This window comes from Geotrypetes seraphini, chromosome 10 (genome assembly GCF_902459505.1).
Source record: "Geotrypetes seraphini chromosome 10, aGeoSer1.1, whole genome shotgun sequence".
Lineage (NCBI taxonomy): Eukaryota > Metazoa > Chordata > Amphibia > Gymnophiona > Dermophiidae > Geotrypetes > Geotrypetes seraphini.
Genome location: NC_047093.1, coordinates 87,827,933 through 87,847,505, shown reverse-complemented (window position 1 = coordinate 87,847,505; position 19,573 = coordinate 87,827,933). Strand labels below are relative to the sequence as shown.

The 19,573-nt window shown below is 41.1% G+C and overlaps 1 protein-coding gene across 3 annotated transcripts in view; it reads left to right on the top strand.

Annotated features, from left to right (window-relative positions):
* Positions 1 to 19,573, top strand: part of PAPPA (pappalysin 1) — a 644,537-nt gene that overhangs the window by 331,130 nt on the left and 293,834 nt on the right. The gene's annotated exons all lie outside the window — the stretch shown is intronic.

Genomic DNA, 19,573 nt, shown 5'->3' with positions numbered 1-19,573 from the left:
GTGTCCATCACCACTAAATAAAACCTGCTCTGTTGGCCAGATGGCTAGCAGCCAAGGTTACTGCAAATGTGGTAGACAAGGGAAAAAATGAAGTCTTTTAAGGTACATTTTTTTCTTTCCATCTTATAGGGGTTGATGGAAATGTAGTTTTAGTGTCTCTGTGACATTTGTCGGCCTTTGTGGAAATGGTCTTTGCTACTAATGAAAGAATGGAGCTGGAAGCTGGAGCAGGAACAGCTGAGGTCACACCTCCTTTGAGATGTAAATAGATAACTGAAGATCAAAGGTTCTACTAATCCCTTTTCTGGGGTGCAAATTACCAGTCAGATTCCTGTTTCAAGGCTGGTTGCTTTGATTAGCTGGAACTTTCAACACAATGAGGGAAAGGGAAAAAGTTTAGCCATGGAAAGACACCCATAAGGTGGTTTCAAAGGGGTTGGGGGCTTACATGTTTCTGATGAGATTCAGTGGAATTTCACACTAAGATGATTGGTTGTGCCTTGTAAATACAGTGGAACGCCATACTTTTAATTTTTATTGATATGATAAAGGGCCAGATTCACCAACCTGCCCGATCGGGCCTGATCCAGACAAGTCCGATGAATTGAGAAAAGAAAAATATGCAGATGGGGGCGATTGGAGGAATGCCCCATCTGCCTGCATGGATCACTTTTCTACGATCCCCACGCATGTGCAGACCATCTGTAGATGGTCTGCGCATGCCCGTTGGAGCTGCAATCTTTTTTTTTTTTTTTCCTTTTACTGGACCTCTGAGCTGGCATAGGTTTTTTCTTTTTCTTTTTTTAACTGGAGCCCATGGTTTTCACCCGCTTAAGCCCACGGGTTAAAACTACAGGCTTGCACTGTGGGGAAGGTTGGGAGAATCGGGGCAGGCAGGCGATCAGGGCAGTTCGGGGCAGTCAGGAGATCAGGGTAGCGGGAGAGTCGGGGAAGCAGGAGATCGGGGCTAACAGGGCAGGAGCAGGGCGGCAGAAGGCAGGGCAGCTGGAAAGGGCTTGAGCGACTGGTCATCAGCAATTGCTTGGGAGTGATTGGCCAGCCCAGTCGGTGTTGCAGGGTTTTGGTTTGTGAATTGGGTCCCTGCCTATTTTGCATGACGTTGCCCTCATTTGCATGCGTGGATCGGAGGATGGTCGGCAGAGAGGTAAGTGAATCAGGCTGGAGGAAAATTTGCTTGCTAAGGGGTTGCAAACCGATCGTTACAAGATCAGTTTGCTTTGTGAATCCAGCCCAAAGACTTTGGCATACCCTGATATAATTGTAGCGAATCTTGGCATAAGTTCATGCCAAAAGTTCATACCTGATAGTTTGTAATAAAAACCCAAAATAAGGGTACATCTATATTATAAACTAGAAGAAACACACACCGTGGAATTATGTACTGCTGATGAACTGGTAACATCAGTAAGATAATCTACAGCGGAAAGTAACGTTATTGAATTAGTTGCCAAGGAATTACCCTGACGCATTGGGAGAGATTGTAACTCCGCGAAACGCTGATAGCATCATTCACAGCGTGGCAGCGTTCCACAGTAAAGCGCATTCCTTTAAAAACAGCCGATAAAAAAACTAATGACAGATAAGTAATTTAACTGCTATGAATTTCAAAGTTGCTGGTTTATGATTTTATGACCTGCTGATGTGATCGCAAACAAGTCTTTGAATTGACTGCATGATAGAGAACATTTCATAGACTTGTGTGTAAAAATGTGAGTTTACAGGAAGTCTGAGCACAAGATAACTAAGCAAGAGAAAAAAAGATAAAATCAAGATATATGATTATTTTTTGATGAATAGGAAGGGTGTTTTTTTTTGCTTATGATTTGATTGGGAGCGAGTGAATTGATCAGGTTTGAAACCCACCTGGGTTAATTGCTTCATATTCTGAGGCTTTTTCTCTCCCTAACAATCATAATAATACTGTTTAGACTTTCTAAATGAGTGACTGTAGTAATATAATGAAAAGATATCTCAAGCAGTACATAATTCCACAGTGGGTGTTTCTTCTAGTTTATATTATTTTTGGGACCATGTGGTCAGACAACTATTAGGGTTTATTGGTTATGCATCTATATTGGACATTTCCTTCTAATTTGTTTCAGTGGAGAAAATATTATGTTAAATGCAATAAAGCTATTTTTATGGGGTAGAACATAATGCCATTGTTCTGAACAAAATAATTTTCTCATTATAAAGCAGATCAAATATTAGTTTGTATTATGAAGTATTTATAGATAAGGATTGATTACAACTATTGTATGGTTCTATGTGGGATTTATCATGGTCATATGTAGTTGGAATTAACTTTGAGAAGACGAATGGGATTTTGGTCATATTCTATTGAAATACAGTATGTTGTTTTAGGAGATCATTTTTTACTGTGTTTTATAATTGCTCATTTTTACTATTAAATATGTTCACTGCATTAGCAGACAATCAAGTTTTAATAAGTAAATATGAATTACTGTATAGAAAATGAAAGTGAAAGACAAGTTTAAAGAAGGGATACCTACTGTAGAGGAAATGCTACTTTAATCAGAGTATGGCAGCTATCACTAAAACAATTTTTGTAACGAGAACAGTGACAAAAATTAGTCATCGGGACAGATAGAATAAGGGTAGGAGATAATTCAGCCAATATTCAGACCATGGGATGCAGGCTGGCTAACTCCTGTGGTCAGTAGTGACTGTAAATAATGAATGCCAGGCCATTCCCAGTGACCAGCAATGAATATCTGGTTTATTTTTGACCAGCTACATCAATATTCAGAGCTGGCCAGTTAAGTTTATAGTGGCCAAAATAGGATTGATATTTGTGCGGCCTGATTTGGCTGCTAAACCTGACCAGTGAGCTTTGAAAATTGCCGGTTATTGTATGATATAACTGGTTAACTTTTAGCCACTAACCCGTGAATATTCAGCAGATATTCAGCTGAATATTTGCATTTAGTCGGCAAAGTGCTATTTAACCAGCGCTGTTTCTGGCCAATTAATATCTGGCACTGAATATCAGCTAGAAAGACTATTGATCAAGAAAGGATCTATTATAACAGTGTTCTTCAACCACCGGTCCGTGGACCGGTGCAGGTCCACAAAGATTTCCGGCCAGTTCGTGAAGAATTAGTGTCCCCTGCAAGCGCATGTCCATCTTCCTTCCAGCTGCTCCTTATCTTCAGTGCCAGCTGCACTTGTTTGCCGGGACAGCGCACAGTGGCTCTTGCACCCTGCACGTGGCTGACCTGGCATGGAGACAGGGACTGAGTTCATGGGGATAGGATGGGAACCGAGCTGTGGAGATTTTTTTTTTTTTTCAGTCTTAGTAGGTTGCCGGTCCACAGAATAATTCTTTTATTTCCACCAGTCCTTAGGTGTCAAAAGGTTGAAGAACACTGTATAACAATAGATAAGACAATTAGGCAGAGTGGGTGAGCCGAGAGGCCCTTATCTATCACAACTACTGTAGTATTTATTCATTTAGGCCCCTTTTTATTAAGCTTTTTAGCATGGGTTGGCATAGTAAATGCTCCAGTGCTCAAAGGAATTGAATGAGCGCTGGAATATTTCTTGAAGCAGCAGTGCTACCGCATCTTGATAAAAGTGTGTCTTAAGAATTTATAAATTGTTCTATAAAGGTGAATTTTTGGACACATCAATGGATATTTACAATCATCTGTATAAATAATATTAAATAATAGATGCAAAAAAGTCCATTCTGTACAGCCAAACCATAAAGCACTTTATACGAAAGTCGATTGAAAAGTAATGAGACTGCCTCTCAAGACTACTTTCCAAGAAGTAAATGTGGCAACGCTTATACATTGATGTTTCTGAACTTGCAGTTGGACTGCCGTAGTCTTCATTGTTGGGTCACAGCGAGAGGAAGAACTTTGTACGCTTTGTCATGGCAGATGAAGAAGACGTATTACGGTGAAACAATTAGCCATGCTGTAGCATTTTGGTGGTGAAAGTCATAACAGTAGCATAAGAACATAAGAATTGCTGCTTTTGGGTCTCACCAGTGGTCCATCGTGCCCAGCAGTCCACTCATGCGGCGCCCTCTAGTCAAATACCAATGCCCTAACTGAGACAAGCCCTACCCGCTTACGTTCTGGTTCAGCAGGAACTTGTCAAATTTTGGCTTGAATCCCTGGAGGGTGTTTTCTCCTATGACAGACTCCAGAAGAGCATTCCAATTTTCTACCACTCTCTAGGTGAAGAAGAACTTCCTTACATTCGTACGGAATTTATCCCCTTTCAACTTTAGAGAGTGCCCTCTCGTTCTCCCTACCTTGGAGAGGGTGAACAACCTGCCCTTATCTACTAAGTCTAGTCCCTTCAGTAACTTGAATGTTTCAATCATGTCCCCTCTCAATATCCTCTGTTCGAGGGACAAGAGGCCCAGTTTCTCTAATCTTTCGCTATACGGCAGCTCCTCCATCCCCTTAACCATTTTAGTTGCTCTTCTCTGAACCCTTTCGAGTAGTACCATGTCCTTCTTCATGTATGGTGACCAGTGCTAAACTAAACTAAACTAAGCCTTAGGTTTATATACCGCATCTTCTCCACGGAAGTGGAGCTCGACACGGTTTACAAAGTTTAAAAAATATGGGAAGAGAGAAGAGAAAGAGTTTACAAAGCATAAAAAGAGGGGATGTAATCAGGAGAAGAGATGTTATATGCTAGAGAAAAACTAGGTTTTCAGTTGTTTTCGGAATAGTTGGAGGGAGCCCAGGTTCCGCAGCGGGACAGTGAGATCGTTCCAGAGGCCCGTGATTTTGGAGAGGAGGGATCTACCCAGTTTACCTGCGTGGAGGATGCCGTGTAGAGAGGGGAAGGATAGTTTATGTCTGTGGGCTGATCTGGTGGTAGTTGGTGTCGGGGCGAGGAAGGATAGAGGGATTAGGGGCGGAAGGATGCCGTGAATGATCTTGAAAGCCATGCAGGAGCATTTGAAATGAATTCTGGAAAGTACTGGGAGCCAGTGAAGATTGGTAAGTAGAGGGGAGACGTGGTCATATTTGCGTTTAGCAAAAATCAGCTTGGCCGCAGTGTTCTGGATAAGCTGGAGTCTGCGAAGAAGTGCTGGACGCAGTACACCAGGTGCGGGTGCACCATGGTTCGGTACAGCGGCATGATAACCTTCTCCGATCTGTTCGTGATCCCCCTTCTTTATCATTCCTAGCATTCTGTTTGACCTTCTCGCCGCTGCCACATATTGCATGGACGACTTCATCGACTTGTCAATCAGAACTCCCAAGTCCCTTTCCTGGGAGGTCTCTCCAAGTACCGCCCCGGACATCCTGTATTCGTGCATGAGATTTTTGCTACCGTCATGCATCACTTTACACTTATCCATGTTGAACCTCATCTGCCATGCAAGAGTTTTATTACCGCTCTTTCCAAATGTATCGCAAAATTCAATCACACAACTCTGGCTTACTTTCACAGATATGTTTTTCTTATCTACAATGACAAAATGTACAAAATTCTTCCTCTCACTGTGACCCAACAATGAAGACTACGGCAGTCCAACTGCAGGTTCAGAAATGTCATTGCATGAGCTTCACAAGAACCAGCATAGTGTTGCCCACGTCTACTTCTTGAAAAGAAAAACAGAGGCAGTCTCATTACTTTCAATCAGCCCTCATATATGCTCTTAACTAAAAAAAAACAAGTCCTAATTGAATCTTTTAAAAAATAGGTTTTAATTTTAAAATTATCTGAAATAAAAGCACCTCTTCACATAATAAATATAGGTCTTTCTGACTACTATTAATAGTAATAGTCAGAAAAATAAATATAAAAAACACCCAGGGGAAATCTTACATAAGAACATAAGAGTTGCCTCCACTGGGTCAGACCAGAGGTCCATCGCGCCCAGCAGTCCGCACCCGCGGCGGCCCATCAGGTCCATGACCTGTAAGGTGTTCCTTGTCTAGGCCCTTTAATCCCCTTTATTCTTCTATCAATACTCTTTCTATAACCTATCTCTACCTCTATCTGTATCCCTCAATATATTTTGGTGGTGGAAGCCATAACATTAACATAAGAACATAAGAATTGCTGCTTTTGGGTCACACCAGTGGTCAAGTTTCAAGTTTATTAACTTTTTAATATACCGACCATCACAAATATCTGGCCGGTTCACAATAAAATTTATACAGAGGAAAAAAGAAGAAGAAAAAAATTTAAAATATAAAATGTAGTGGGTGAACATTAAAGACATAACTTGACTAACATGAAAGTGAGGATATGAGGGAAAGGGGGGGGGGGAAAGTTACATATTTTGGAGAAGAGAGGGAAATAGTGGGGATGGGGAAAAACATATTGGGTAGGATCGCTTTTATTAAAGCGGTTGGTTAAATAAGTTGGAACCAATCAGATGAAGAAGAGAAAAGATAAGGAAAAGGGTGAAATAGAGAGGAAAAAGGTAGGAAGAGATCGAAAGATTAGGGGAAGAAAAGAAAGAATTTAGAAGAGAGAAAAAAAAAAAAAAGAAAAAGGGAAGAAGAAAAAGGTGGAACTAAGAACAGACAAAAGCATCTCGAAATAAAAATGTCTTCAAATTGGTCTTGAAATTATCTAGATGTTGTTCTTCTCTAAGTTGTTGTGGTAAAGCATTCCATAGCGTTGGGGCCCAGCAGTCCATTTATGCGGCGGCCCTCTGGTCAAAGACCAGTGTCCTAACTGAGACTAGCCCTACCTGCGTACGTTCTGGTTCAGCAGGAACAGCTGGAACATGATTGAAAATATAGTGTGTCTCCTTAAACAGAGCTAGGGAAAGACCTATAGTCATTATTACTAGAGATGAATATGATACCTGAACAAATATATCCCCTGCTCCTCCAGTTCTATTTTTTAATCACCTAATTTGAAACAAAAGTTAGGAAGAAGCATGCTTCAAATAGAAAATTTGAAAGAAGAAATGGCATGAAATCTTGCAGAGCTATCACACTGCTGACAGTGCCAATATGTGTTACCTACACGGGGAAACATTCAGCATAAAAGAGCATCTTAAGTTTTTAATCTACATTTAAAGACAAATTTCCATACTCTTCTGTTAAGGAACTATATAATAATCAAAAGAGAAATATGAATAAGAATTATTGACATGGGTCAGAAGTTGAGGGTCAGATTAAACCATCAGAGATCCAAGAAGCTGAATTTTCAGTTGGCATGGTCACTGGATTAATTTAAACATCAACAAATATTTTATTGTTGTTCAGGTTTTTTATTTTGTTTTTGCATTTGGAAAGTGATATAAAACTTGAATCTAGGTTATACTCTGGACATACTATCTGAAAGAATCTCACACTCTGGTCTTCAACTTCACTCTTTAGAATGGTCCACACTTGACATTTTTGGTATTCAGCCAGCAACATCTCTACCTCATTCTTCATTGCTTGATGACAGAATTGTAGCTCTGGAAAATTAGTCACAAATTATAGCAGGCTGCCAACGTGCTATTTCCTATGCAGTAGCTGGGAGAGCATTCTGAATCCCTTTTTCTGAGAAGGTAACCAATCAAACCTGATTAGTAAGAAGTTTGTTCTGAAAAAAATTGCCCCAACAACACTTTAGGTTGAACTTTAAGAGGAAAGTATAAATACCTAATTACAAGAGAGGCGCCAGGTCTTCCTTCCTCAGAGGGTGTCCAACAAAGAGCATCAGATGTAGGGTTGCCAGATTTCCTCTATGAAAAAAAAGAGGACATCTGATCCCGCCTCCGTTCCAGCTCAGCTCTGCCCTATTCTTCCCCCACACAAACTTCCCCGAGCTCAGGACCACATATGTGAATGCACGGACATCAGCACAATTATATCATGCACATGCATGAATGCATATGATGTCATTGCGACGATGTCCACGCATATGCAGATGCCCTCAGACACAGTCCTGAGGTCAGGGACTTCCAAAACCCAGACAAAATAAAAAGAGGACATGTCTGAGTTTTCCCAAATATCTGCTAACCCTAATCAGATGGGAGCCCTACCCAGGGGCTCACCAGAACCTTAGTTACTTACCTTAGGACTAAGGGAAGGGGAGGGAGGGAATCAAATACAGGGGGGTGCTTCTTTACTGTCAGATAGTACCCTGGTGCACCCACAAGGAGAGAACTATTCCTATATTAAACAAATTAAATCAGTGGAAGTCAGCCTGACTCAGCTGCTCCTCTGAGGCACAGTGTGCCCTAAGGAAGAAGATCTGACATGAGGTGACTGGATCCTGAACTTCAGTTAGAGACAAGCTGTTGATAGCGCTCAGTCCCAAACAGGGAAGAGATATGAAGCTGGAGACACTGAAAAAGATAAGAGTACAGAAAACCTGTTGCCACACACCAGCAGATACGAAAAACCACGGTGCTTAACCTTTGCCCCTAAGCATATATTACCTAGGAGAAAAGGCCTACAGAGAGCAGACAGAATTCCCCTCTACAAAGTTCAACAGCTGGTGGCAGTGGTTAGAGATGCCACTGCTAAGTTTGGCAGTATGACAAGGAGGTCTTCAGCTGGTGGGACTTGGGGATACCCACCAACTAAGGATTTTTTTTTAATTTTGAGATGAGAGCTCCAAGGTGTAGAAAGTAGGGGAAGGGGAAGTAGAAAGAAAATTTCATGCCCACTCACTTTGGGCTCAGGCCCACTCAAAATTGGCTGTTTGGCTATGACACTGCATCCAGGTGGGGTAACCACATTGTTTTTTTCCACAACTGTAATGAAAGTATTTGACACCTTGTTGTCTTACTCTTAACCCTTGTCAGCATCTTTAGCTCTCTCTCTCTCATTGAAAGGTACACTTGATTTTTAACACATAGTTTTCTAGATGGCTTGTAGGCACTAGTGGACTGTAGCTTAGTTAAGGATCTTATTGCATTTCCCTTGTTCCCCTTCCCCCTGATAATCAGATAATACAGGATCAGAATGTTTTCTGGGAGTCATGTGGTCATTTTGTCAGAGTGCCCTGACCTTCCCGAAACAGATAGTTTAAGAAGAAGTAGAGTCAAGATTGATACTGTGTTTTGTTTTCTTTTTCAATTTGACATTTCTTCTACAAAAAAAAATTGTAAAAGCATATGTAGCAGTAAGGGTTGGAAATAAGACATGAAGAGAGATGCTAAGTTTTGGTGAATGCAGTGGAACAGAGGTGGGTAAAAGATTTTGTGCACTGTGATAAAGAGGCTCATTTTCAAAGCACTTAAATACATAAAGTACTATAGGAACCTAAGGGCTTTGAAAATGAGCTCCAAAATGAGGATAGGGGAAAATGAAAGTTGAAAGGTCTAGTTTTGCAAGTGTAACAATGAAGATATCCATGCAAGAAATGGACTGTACACTGGAACTCAGATTGTCAGTTTGTATAGCTGTTTTGATCATTTTAAATGTATTATTTCTCATTCTCTTCCGCTCCCTCCCTTCCTTAGTTCTCTCCATCTAAACTATTTTTTTTTTTTTCTGTTTATGACAACTTCATTTTCTGTAGTGGGATAAGGACGATGTGTGTAATTGCAGAGGTATGTTAAGGTGAAAGGTCAGAGAATAGACCAAACTGCTGGTTTTCATGAGATGATGTTCAAGCTGCATCACAAGTTGTGAGACAGGCACATTATCATTTGAAGGAGAAATGTGATCACTGGGGGGAAGAGGAACAATTGGGGTCAACTCAGGGTGCTATAATTATATAATCTCTGCTTTTGGTCAGAACTCAGTACAGAATCTGCACGCTGATTAACCAAATTGGCATCAACAAAGATGGCAGTGAGCATACCCTTCTGGTCCTTTTAGATATGACAGAAGCTTTTGATCTGGTTCATCATTGACTTCTCCTCATTCATCACCAGGAGGCTGACATTGTGGATGCTGCCACTAAATTGATTCCAAGCACTTATCCATGTATTCATTTATAGTTGAATGGTGATCTTTTTTCTCCTATTTCTAGCCCTTTAACTGCAGGGTTCATGAAGACTCAGATATAACAACTGCTATATTTTGTCTCTTTATTTATTTATTTTTTGCCAACTTGATCCAAAGTTTTGATATCAGCAGATGTTTTTGTGTTAATGATATTCATTTAATTGGTTTTTTCTCTGACCTAGTCTCTCTAGATCTCTCGAATCTTAACTATGGCAGTCTGTCCTCTCACATGCTGAAATTAACCCATTAAATCAGATACATTTCATATTGATAGAAGGAATGTGTCACTTTTTTGAACCCTTGCATCCTAAGAACCCAAATTCTTCTTTAAAAAAATCTGCTATAACTATTGAGATTATGTTAAAATTTGACCTAATTTTCTCCCAACGTATCTCATCCCCTACAAAAAGAAAATCATTCTTAGTAGCTGGGTGCCATCGACTCGTGTTCAAGTCCTAGTGACTTGATGAATTCCAGATCTAAAAAGAGATTGGTTTTGTGTTAGTCCAGTAAGCAGGGTCAGCATTAGGGGAGGGCAAACAGGGCATCTGCCCTGGGTCCCACAGTTCCAGGAGGCCCCACGATCCGGGCATATCTTCCCCTCATTGGTGCAGCTCCCTCTCTTCTCCTCACCTTTGTGGTAGCCTTTGAAGATCAAAATTTTCCTTTTCAGAGATGCACTGGCATGGTAGACACTCTCACAAGCAGCCAGTAACTGCCCCAAAGCTTGCCCTCTGTACCAATCTACCCAGGCATAAACAGGAAGCTGCATCAGAGGGACAGCATCAGGGCAGCCGCCAGCTGCTTATGAAAGTGTCTGCCTCATCGACACACCACTGAAAAGGAAAATTTTGATCTTCAAATGCAACCATGAAGGTGAGGGGAAGGGAGAGAGCTGGATCAACAAGGGAAGGAGATGCCTGAACCATGGGCTCCCCTGTAGCTATTTTAAGTTAATTCAGAGGATGAGAGAGCGGGGAAAATGTGGATCACAGGTGGGAGGGACTTGAAGAAAAACAAATTATGGAAGGGGGTGAGGGGGAAAGACCTAGAGATGGTGGGCAATGGGATGGAAGAAGGAATTTTATAGATGCTTAGGCAGCCCTACAGTTTGGGGGAGGAGGACCCCAGGGGTAGACTGTGTGTGGGGCAGCACATTCCTCCTCTCTTCTCCACTCCTTTGGGTGGCCTGCATTTTTCTGTCTCACACTTCCTATAGCCCTGTGTGTTTCTCTCCTTTACCTCCTCCCCACAGTCCAGGGTCTCTTTCCCTCTATCTCTTTAGTTATACAGTATCATCTACCTCTTTCAAGGTAGACTCCCTTTTGCTGATCCAAAAGCTAACGCTGTACAATGCTACAGAGAGAAAGCTTCTAGGTTATCAAGAGGTGAGGCTGCCTTGAAAGAGCTGATTCTGGAGAACAGAAGTGGCAGTGTATGAGGGAGGGAAAAGTGAAAGAGATGCCACACCGCGGTGAGGAGGGAATAAAAAGAGAGAGAGAGAGACTGGACTGCATAGTCTGTATGGTGGGGGAATTCTGGACATTATATGCATGGCCACTGGGGGAGACTGAGCTAAGAATGGGGGACTGGGCCCCTGAGGCCTCCCCATTCTAGAGAAAAGGGACCTCCAGATACATTTACATAAGAATAAACTCCTTCAGGTTATTTCATCCATGTTATTGAAGCATCTTCAAATAATTCAAACTACCATTTACAAATTAAATCATGCCACTAAACTTCTAGCTAACCATTGAACCACTGATCTGTGAACCAGAAATGATCTGGTATCAAGTTTAAATAACCATAAGACATAAATGCAGTGGTGTACCTAGCATATGTGATACCCGGGGCCCATCATTTTTTGACACCCCCCTCATCTATATGAAAAATATGATTTTTAGTTACAATCCACATATCGCGCAACAAGAGTGTACCTAGGAAAAGGCAGGATCTTAAACAGTGCAGTGAGCACTAGAACATCAACACATACATTGTAAAACTAAACAAGCTAAACAAGCCAGATCCTGCATAGTCAATTGATCCTGTACAATCAATGCCAACAGAAAACCATGTCCTTTTCATACACACAGAACAGAGATACATCCTCGCCCAATATGGAATAATCACAAACTAAAAATAGAAATATGTAGACAAAAGTTAAACTGAACCACCAAGAAACCAAACTCTGCATACAATGCAATACCACAACACCACAGAAAGAGTGACACATGTCCACTAATACTGTATAAAATATAAAGACATTAGATGAAAACTTGAAAAATCTGATACATAACAATCACCACTTTACAAATTAACAAATAAAACAAATAATGAGAAATAAGAAAATACAATTTTATTGGACTAATCAATTTTTCAATTAGCTTTCAGAGGCCAAATCTTTCTTCAGAAAAGTACAGTATACTGCTGTTATGGTATCCTGTCCTGATCTGAGGAAAGGGGTTTAGTTCCCAAAAAATTGCCTTATTTCCATTTCCTATTTATAAACTTTTATCAATATTACATTACATTACATTAGTGACTTTTATTCCGCTATTACCTTGCGGTTCAAGGCGGATTACATAAGAGGTTATCTGGACATTTCCAGAAGAGTTACAGAGTTGAACGGGTTACTTCGGGGGCCCGAAAAGCTTCCTGTGGTGTTAGTTTGTTTTGATGGAGTTCTTGAATAGCAGGGTTTTTATTTATTTTCTGAAAGTTTTGTAGTCTGGAGTCGTGGTCAGTAGATTGGATAGTTGGCAGTCTAGTTTCGCTGCCTGTATAGCCAGTAGGCCATCATACATTTTTTTTGCGTTTGACGCCTCTGATTGAGGGGTATGTGAATGATATCTGGGTTCTTCTTTGCCTGGTTGTGGTGGTTCTGATAAGGCGGTTGTTTATATAAGCTGGGCTGTCTCCATTCATGGCTTTAAATAGTAGACAGTAAAATTTGAATAGTATTCTTGCTTGTATTGGGAGCCAGTGTGAGTCGAGGTATGCAGCGGTGATATAGTCGTATTTCTTCAGCAAATAGATCAGTCTCAAAGCTGTGTTTTGTACTGTTTGTAGTTGTTTTATCATGACTGCGGGGCAGGGGAGATAGAGGATGTTGCAGTAGTTTAGAAGTCCTAGGACTAGGGATTGGATCATAAGCTGGAATTGTTTTCTGTCGAATAATTTTTGGATTTGCCTTAAGTTTCGCATGACCGCAAATGATTTCTGTATTGTTTTTTTTTCCAAATTTTTATTCATTTTCAAAATTACATAAAGTGTAAGTACATATTCAATCAGATAAACAATACAGATATCACTTACATTCTATCATTTGTTTATTACATAACTTCTTACCCCTCCCCCCTCCCACCCCTCCCTACCACATAACCAATAATCATATAAATACACATCAGTACCACAATCCCCACCCTACCCTTTTAAACTGATATATTTAAGGGAAACATTTCCAGTTACTCTGTACAATATCTTGTCAATGGTTTCCACACATCCTGAAACTTCTTAAAATATCCTCTTTGCAATGTGATAAATCTTTCCATTTTATAGATGTGACATAAAGAATTCCACCAAAAGGTGTAATTCAATCTCCTCCAATCCTTCCAATTATATGTAATTTGCTGAATGGCAACACCAGTCATTATAAGCAGTAATTTATTATTATTTGCAGAAATTTGACTTTTTGCTCTCATTTCCATACCAAATATCACAGTATTTCTGTATTATTTTGTTGATTTGTGGTTGCATGGTACAGCCTCTGTCTGTCATCACTCCCAGAAGTCTTAGGGTGGGTTGAATGGGGTATGTGATTGAGTTTATTATGTTTGATATGGTTGGGGTTTTGTTTTTTTCGAGGAGTATAAATTTTGTTTTGTCTGGGTGCAGTTTTAGTTTGTGTTCTTTCAACAATGTAGCCACTGTTTCTAGTGTTCTATGTAGTGTTTCTGTCATGGACGGTGTTGGTTGATCAAAAGGAAGGAGGATGGTGATGTTGTCTGCATAGCTAAAAGATGTTAAGCCTAGTTTGTCTAGGCAGGTGCCAAGGGATGCAATGTAGAGATTGAAGAGTGTTGAGGATAAAGGCGACCCTTGGGGTGCGCCGCAGGGGTTGGATCATGGTTCTGATTTTTCTTTGTTTGTCTTTACCCTGTAAGTCCTGGATTGTAGGAATTTTTGAAACCATGTGTGCACCTTTCCTGTGATTCCTATTGTTTCTAGTATTTGTAGTAGAATGTCATGGTCTACTAGATAAATGCTGCTGTGAGATCTAGTTGTATAACCAGCATTTTTTTGTCTGTGCAGAGGTGTTGTCTAGCTGTGTCCATGAAGGAACCTAGTAGTGTCTCTGTGTTGTAGTTGGTTCTGAAACCAGACTGTGTAGGATGGAATAAGTTGTGGTTTTCTAGGTAGTTGGTGAGGTGTTTGGCTACAAGGCCTTCCATTAGCTTGACATATAATGGTATTGAGGCTATGGGTCTGTAGTTGGATGGTTGATCTGTTGCTACTTTTGGGTCTTTTATAATCGGGGTGATGATGTTTTCGCTGGAGGTCTTGTGGGAAAAGGCCATTTGTGAGCAGGGATTGTATCCATTGTATGAAGAGAGTGTGGAATTTTGAGCTGGAGGCTTTTAACAGGTATGGAGGGCAATGATTGAGGTTGCAGGCTGCATTTTTTGTAGAGTCTGTTTAGGTCGGACCTTTGTATTGTGGTGAAGTCAGACCAGGTTCTGTCTGCTGCAGCTGATTCTTTTTCTGTGGGGGCATTGAGATCTCATCAAGATGGATTGGGGTTCCTGCGAAGGTTGTCCTGGCTGTTGTAATTTTGTTTCTAAAGTATTCAGCTAGAAGGGTGGTTGAATGGGGGTGGAGTGTCTGTGAGTTCTTTTAGTAATTGGAATAGTTTTTTGTGTCTTGAACTTCTATGTCAATTTGGTTGGTGTAGTGTGTCCTTCTCTCTTCTTTCAGCTTTTGCTTGTATTGTTGGTTTATTATTATTATTATTATTTTATTTCTTATATACCGCTAAAGCCGTAGTAGTTCGAGGCGGTTTACAATAAAGAAGGGCTGGACAATCAGCGAATAGTTACAAACAGTGAATATAGATACAGATAAGCGAATGGTTACTATCGGTGAATACAGATACAACGAAGAATCAGCGAATACGGTTTACAACAGAGAAGGGCAGGTCAATCAGCAAGATGTTACAGTCAGCGAAAACAGATACAATAAATATGCGTGTGCAGGGGAACGGGCGAAATAGGGACAAAAGTGGGTGGACAGGGCGAAGGGTAGGGAAAGAGAACTTAGTTTTCTCCTTGCTGTTTTTGTGTGTCCTTGATTATTTTTTCTCCATTTTCTTTCTAGTCGTTTGCATTGTCTTTTGAGTAGGAGTAGTTCATTGTCGAACCATTTGTCTGATCATCTGCAGATTTTAGTTTTTGTTTGTACTGGGGCTAGCTCAACTAGGATACAGTTACAATACTACTTGATTCTAAGTAAAGCAACAAAAAATATATTTTTACCTTTTGTCGTCTCTGCTTTAATCATCTTCTCTTCGCTCTCTTCTTTCTAAACAGCGTTTGTCCTCTCTCTCTTCCATGCAACATCTGCCCTCTCTTTGCCCCTTCCACCCAGCTTCTGCCCTCTCTCTCTACCTCTCTAGCCTACACTCTCACTGCTCCTTCCATCCACTCTCTACCCTCTCTCTCTTCCATATGGCATCTTCCCTCTTTCTATGTCCCTTCAATAAACTGTATATTCTATGTCCCTTCTCTCATTTGTACATGATTCATTTCAGCTTCACCCCCTCTCCATTTTTCTCTCTCCACCCCTTCCCCTAAGATTTGGCATCTCTCTCTCTCCTTCTTTCCTTCCTTCCTTCCTTCCCATTCCATACCATGGTCTGGCATCTCTATCTCCTTCCCTTCCCTCACCCCATGCCCTGGCCTCTCTCTCCTCTCCTTCCAACTCCCCCTATCCCTCTCCCTCCATTATCTGGCATCTCCTTCCTTTCTCTCCCTCCCTCCTTCCTTCATTTCCCTTGATCTTGCATCTGTCTCCTTCCTTCCCCCCCCCCCATGCCCTGGCATCTATCCCTCCCCCTCCATGGTCTGGTATCTCCTTTCCTTCTTTCCTTTCCTTTCCTCCCATGGACTTGGCATCTCTGGTTCCTCTCCCTTGTCTTCCTTCTCCCTCCTTCCCTCTCTCTCCCCAATTGGGTGCTGCAGCGGTAGCATTTCTCTCTCCCCCCTTCCCTGTGCAGCAGCAACATATATCTTCCCTGCCATGTGCAGCAACAACATTTCTGGCCGGTTCCTTGCTACAGCCTGCTTTCCATTCAAAGGCGCGGGCGTTGACAGCTTGCGTGATCTGCGGCTGGTTGGAAGCCTTCTCTCTGACGTTGTGATGTCAAAGGGAATGCTTCTGTTGCAGCCGCAGATCACGCGATGAGCCAATGGCTGCGGTTTTGAGTGGAAAAACCACTGCTGCAGGGGAGCTGGCCAGAAGCTAAACAACCGCTGGAGGGAGCACAAGCTGGGCCACGGACATCCCTGATTTAGTTTACTGCCACTGTTACTAGTTAATGAAAGCAGCAGCGGTAGAATAGAGAGGGTGGCCGATTGTGCACCCCCCTTGGGGCATGCAACTGGGGCAGACCGCCCCCCTCCCCTTGGTACGCCACTCCATAAATGGCTTAGAAAATGCAATTAAAATTTTTTAACATTTCAAAGTTGTCCTTACCAGGAAGCTGGCTTGTCTATATGATAATACACAAGCCAATAATTTTGATTTGTTTGGCTTTTCCCAAAACTTTTGAGAATTTTTTGGGTTGTTGCATACATTAATTCTAAGAAGTTTTTCAGTACTGCATGTACAAGTCTATTGTATGCATTAATTTGTAGATTAACAGTGTGTTGTATAAACTTCTACAAGTTTTTATAAAGCTAGGATATATACTTCTAAAACTGAAGAATGTGCAAATGGCAAGGGAATGTGGTCTGATGTATTTTAGGTGTGACTGGAACTGGACATTTATTCCCCATTTCAGAAGGGGAATGAACATCTACATCTTCACAGAGTATGTTGAAATTTATACCTGCTACCTAAGGCATTTAGAAAAGTGTTCATTTAGAAGAGGTCACTCTCAGTGTCTCTCAAACTTTTTAAGCTCCAGCACACTAACCCCCTCTTTTACTAAGGTACGCTAACCGATTTAGCGCGCACTAAATGCTAATGCATGCATTTTAGACTATGGACATGTTAGCAATTAGCGCGTGCTAATTCAATTAGCAGACGCTAATCGGTTAGTGCACCTTAGTAAAAGAGGGGGTGAATGGAGCAAATGATTTTCATGGCACATTAAAATTGAAATTATAAAATTGCAAAACCAACAAAAAAACTAAATTTGAGAGTTATTTATTTAAAGTTCTTTAAATAAAAAAAGATAGAATAGAATTGCTAATCAATGCAATAGATGTGTTTGTTTTTGAGTGCAAATTAATTCAAAACATGGCTTGATAGTTGACAAGCAAACAGTTCTCTTTTTTTCAATTTAAATTCTGTCAGAACGAAAATCCAAGTTCGCAAAGATAGGAAGATCCAAACGGTAACAAAGCCTTGATTGTTTTGTTGGTCAAGTTAGGATAAAAAATAAAATTACTTGCTATTAGTTTTCAAGGACCAATAATGTCAAAAAATGATGCTTGTCTTGGTGGTTGTATCCTTATGCACGCAGACACTCATAACATTGACAGAATCTTGCGTGACATACATGTAATCTATCCTAGAGTATACTTATGAAGGGAATTTTTAAAAATAAAGCACAATTCTGGAATCTCACTTGGCACAATTCTGGAATCTCTTTGGGGCACATCGTTTCAGAGACACTACTCTAATACTTGATGTTCCTCCACCCCCAAAAAGGTCAAACTGGCAAAGGATATTGGGCTATATGACAGCTTCAGAAAAAAATAAATGTTTTTCTAAAATGGCTAAGATAAGCATTTGTGTAACAGCTTATACAAGTTTATGTTATTCCAAAGCATAAATGTTAATGCGTTAATATCAGGCTATATGAATAAGAAACCTCAAACTAGTCTTAAAGACATTTGGGGCATTGACATTAAGCAACAGATTTCTGCTACTCAATGGCCACGGATTTGGTGCTGGAGGATGAGATGTACAGCGTGAGCATCTATGAGACAAACATGTTTTTTTTTTTTGTTACATAGAAACTTTTGGACCCCTGTTAGATTACAGAAGTTAGATAGTTCTAAATCTAATAGATGCTGGCACTGTCATCTTGCTATAGGGACACTGTATCCAAGGGTTCTGAAGGAACTAAAGGAGGAAATAGCGGAACTACTACAGCAAATTTGCAACCTATCTCTGAAAACAGGTGTGATCCCGGAGGATTGGAAGATAGACAATGTTACGCCCATCTTTAAAAAGGGATCAAGAGGTGACCTTGGAAACTACAGACCGGTGAGTCTGACCTCGGTTCCGGGGAAAATGGCAGAAGCACTGATAAAAGAAAACATCGATGAACATTTTTAAAAAAAGAACTTCTGATAACCAGCCAACATGGTTTCTGCAAGGGGAGATCGTGCCTGACTAACTTATTGCACTTCTTCGAGGGAATTAACAAACAGATGGACAGAGGAGACCCCATAGATATCATATACCTAGATTTCCAGAAAGCCTTTGACAAGGTGCCTCATGAACGTCTACTCCGGAAACTAAAGAACCATGGGGTGGACGGAGACATGCATAGATGGATCAGAAACTGGTTAGAGGGTAGGGGTGAAGGGCCACTACTCAGACTGGAGGAAGGTCACAAGTGGTGTTCCACAGGGCCGCTGCTTTTTCATAAATGATCTAGAAACAGGAACGAAGTGTGAGATAATAAAATTTGCGGACGACACCAAACTATTTAGTGGAGCTCGGACAAAGGAGGACTGCGAAGAATTGCAAAGGGACTTGGACAAACTAGTGGAATGGGCAGAGAGATGGCAGATGAAGTTCAATGTTGAGAAGTGTAAAGTATTGCATGTGGGAAGCAGAAACCTGAGGTACAATTATACGATGGGAGGGATGTTATTGAATGAGAGTACCCAGGAAAGGGACTTGGGGGTAATGGTGTACATGACAATGAAGCCGACAGCACAGTGCGCAGCGGCCGCTAAGAGAGCAAATAGAATGCTAGATATAATCAAGAAGGGTATTACAACCAGAACGAAAAAAGTTATCCTGCCGCTGTACCGGGCAATGGTGCGTCTGCATCTAGAGTACTGCGTCCAATATTGGTCACCGTACCTTAAGAAGTATATGGCGTTACTCGAGAGAGTTCAGAGGAGAGCAACACGTCTTATTAACGGGATGGAAAACCTTTCATACACTGAGAGATTGGAGAAACTGGGTCTCTTTTCCCTGGAGAAGAGGAGACTTAGAGGGGATATGATAGAGACTTACAAGATCATGAAGGGCATAGAGAGAGTAGAGAAGGATAGATTCTTCAAACTTTCAGAAAATAAAAAAACAAGAGGGCATTCGGAAAAGTTGAAAGGGGACAGATTCAAAACGAATGCTAGGAAGTTCTTCTTTACGCAGCGTGTGGTGGACACAAGGAATGC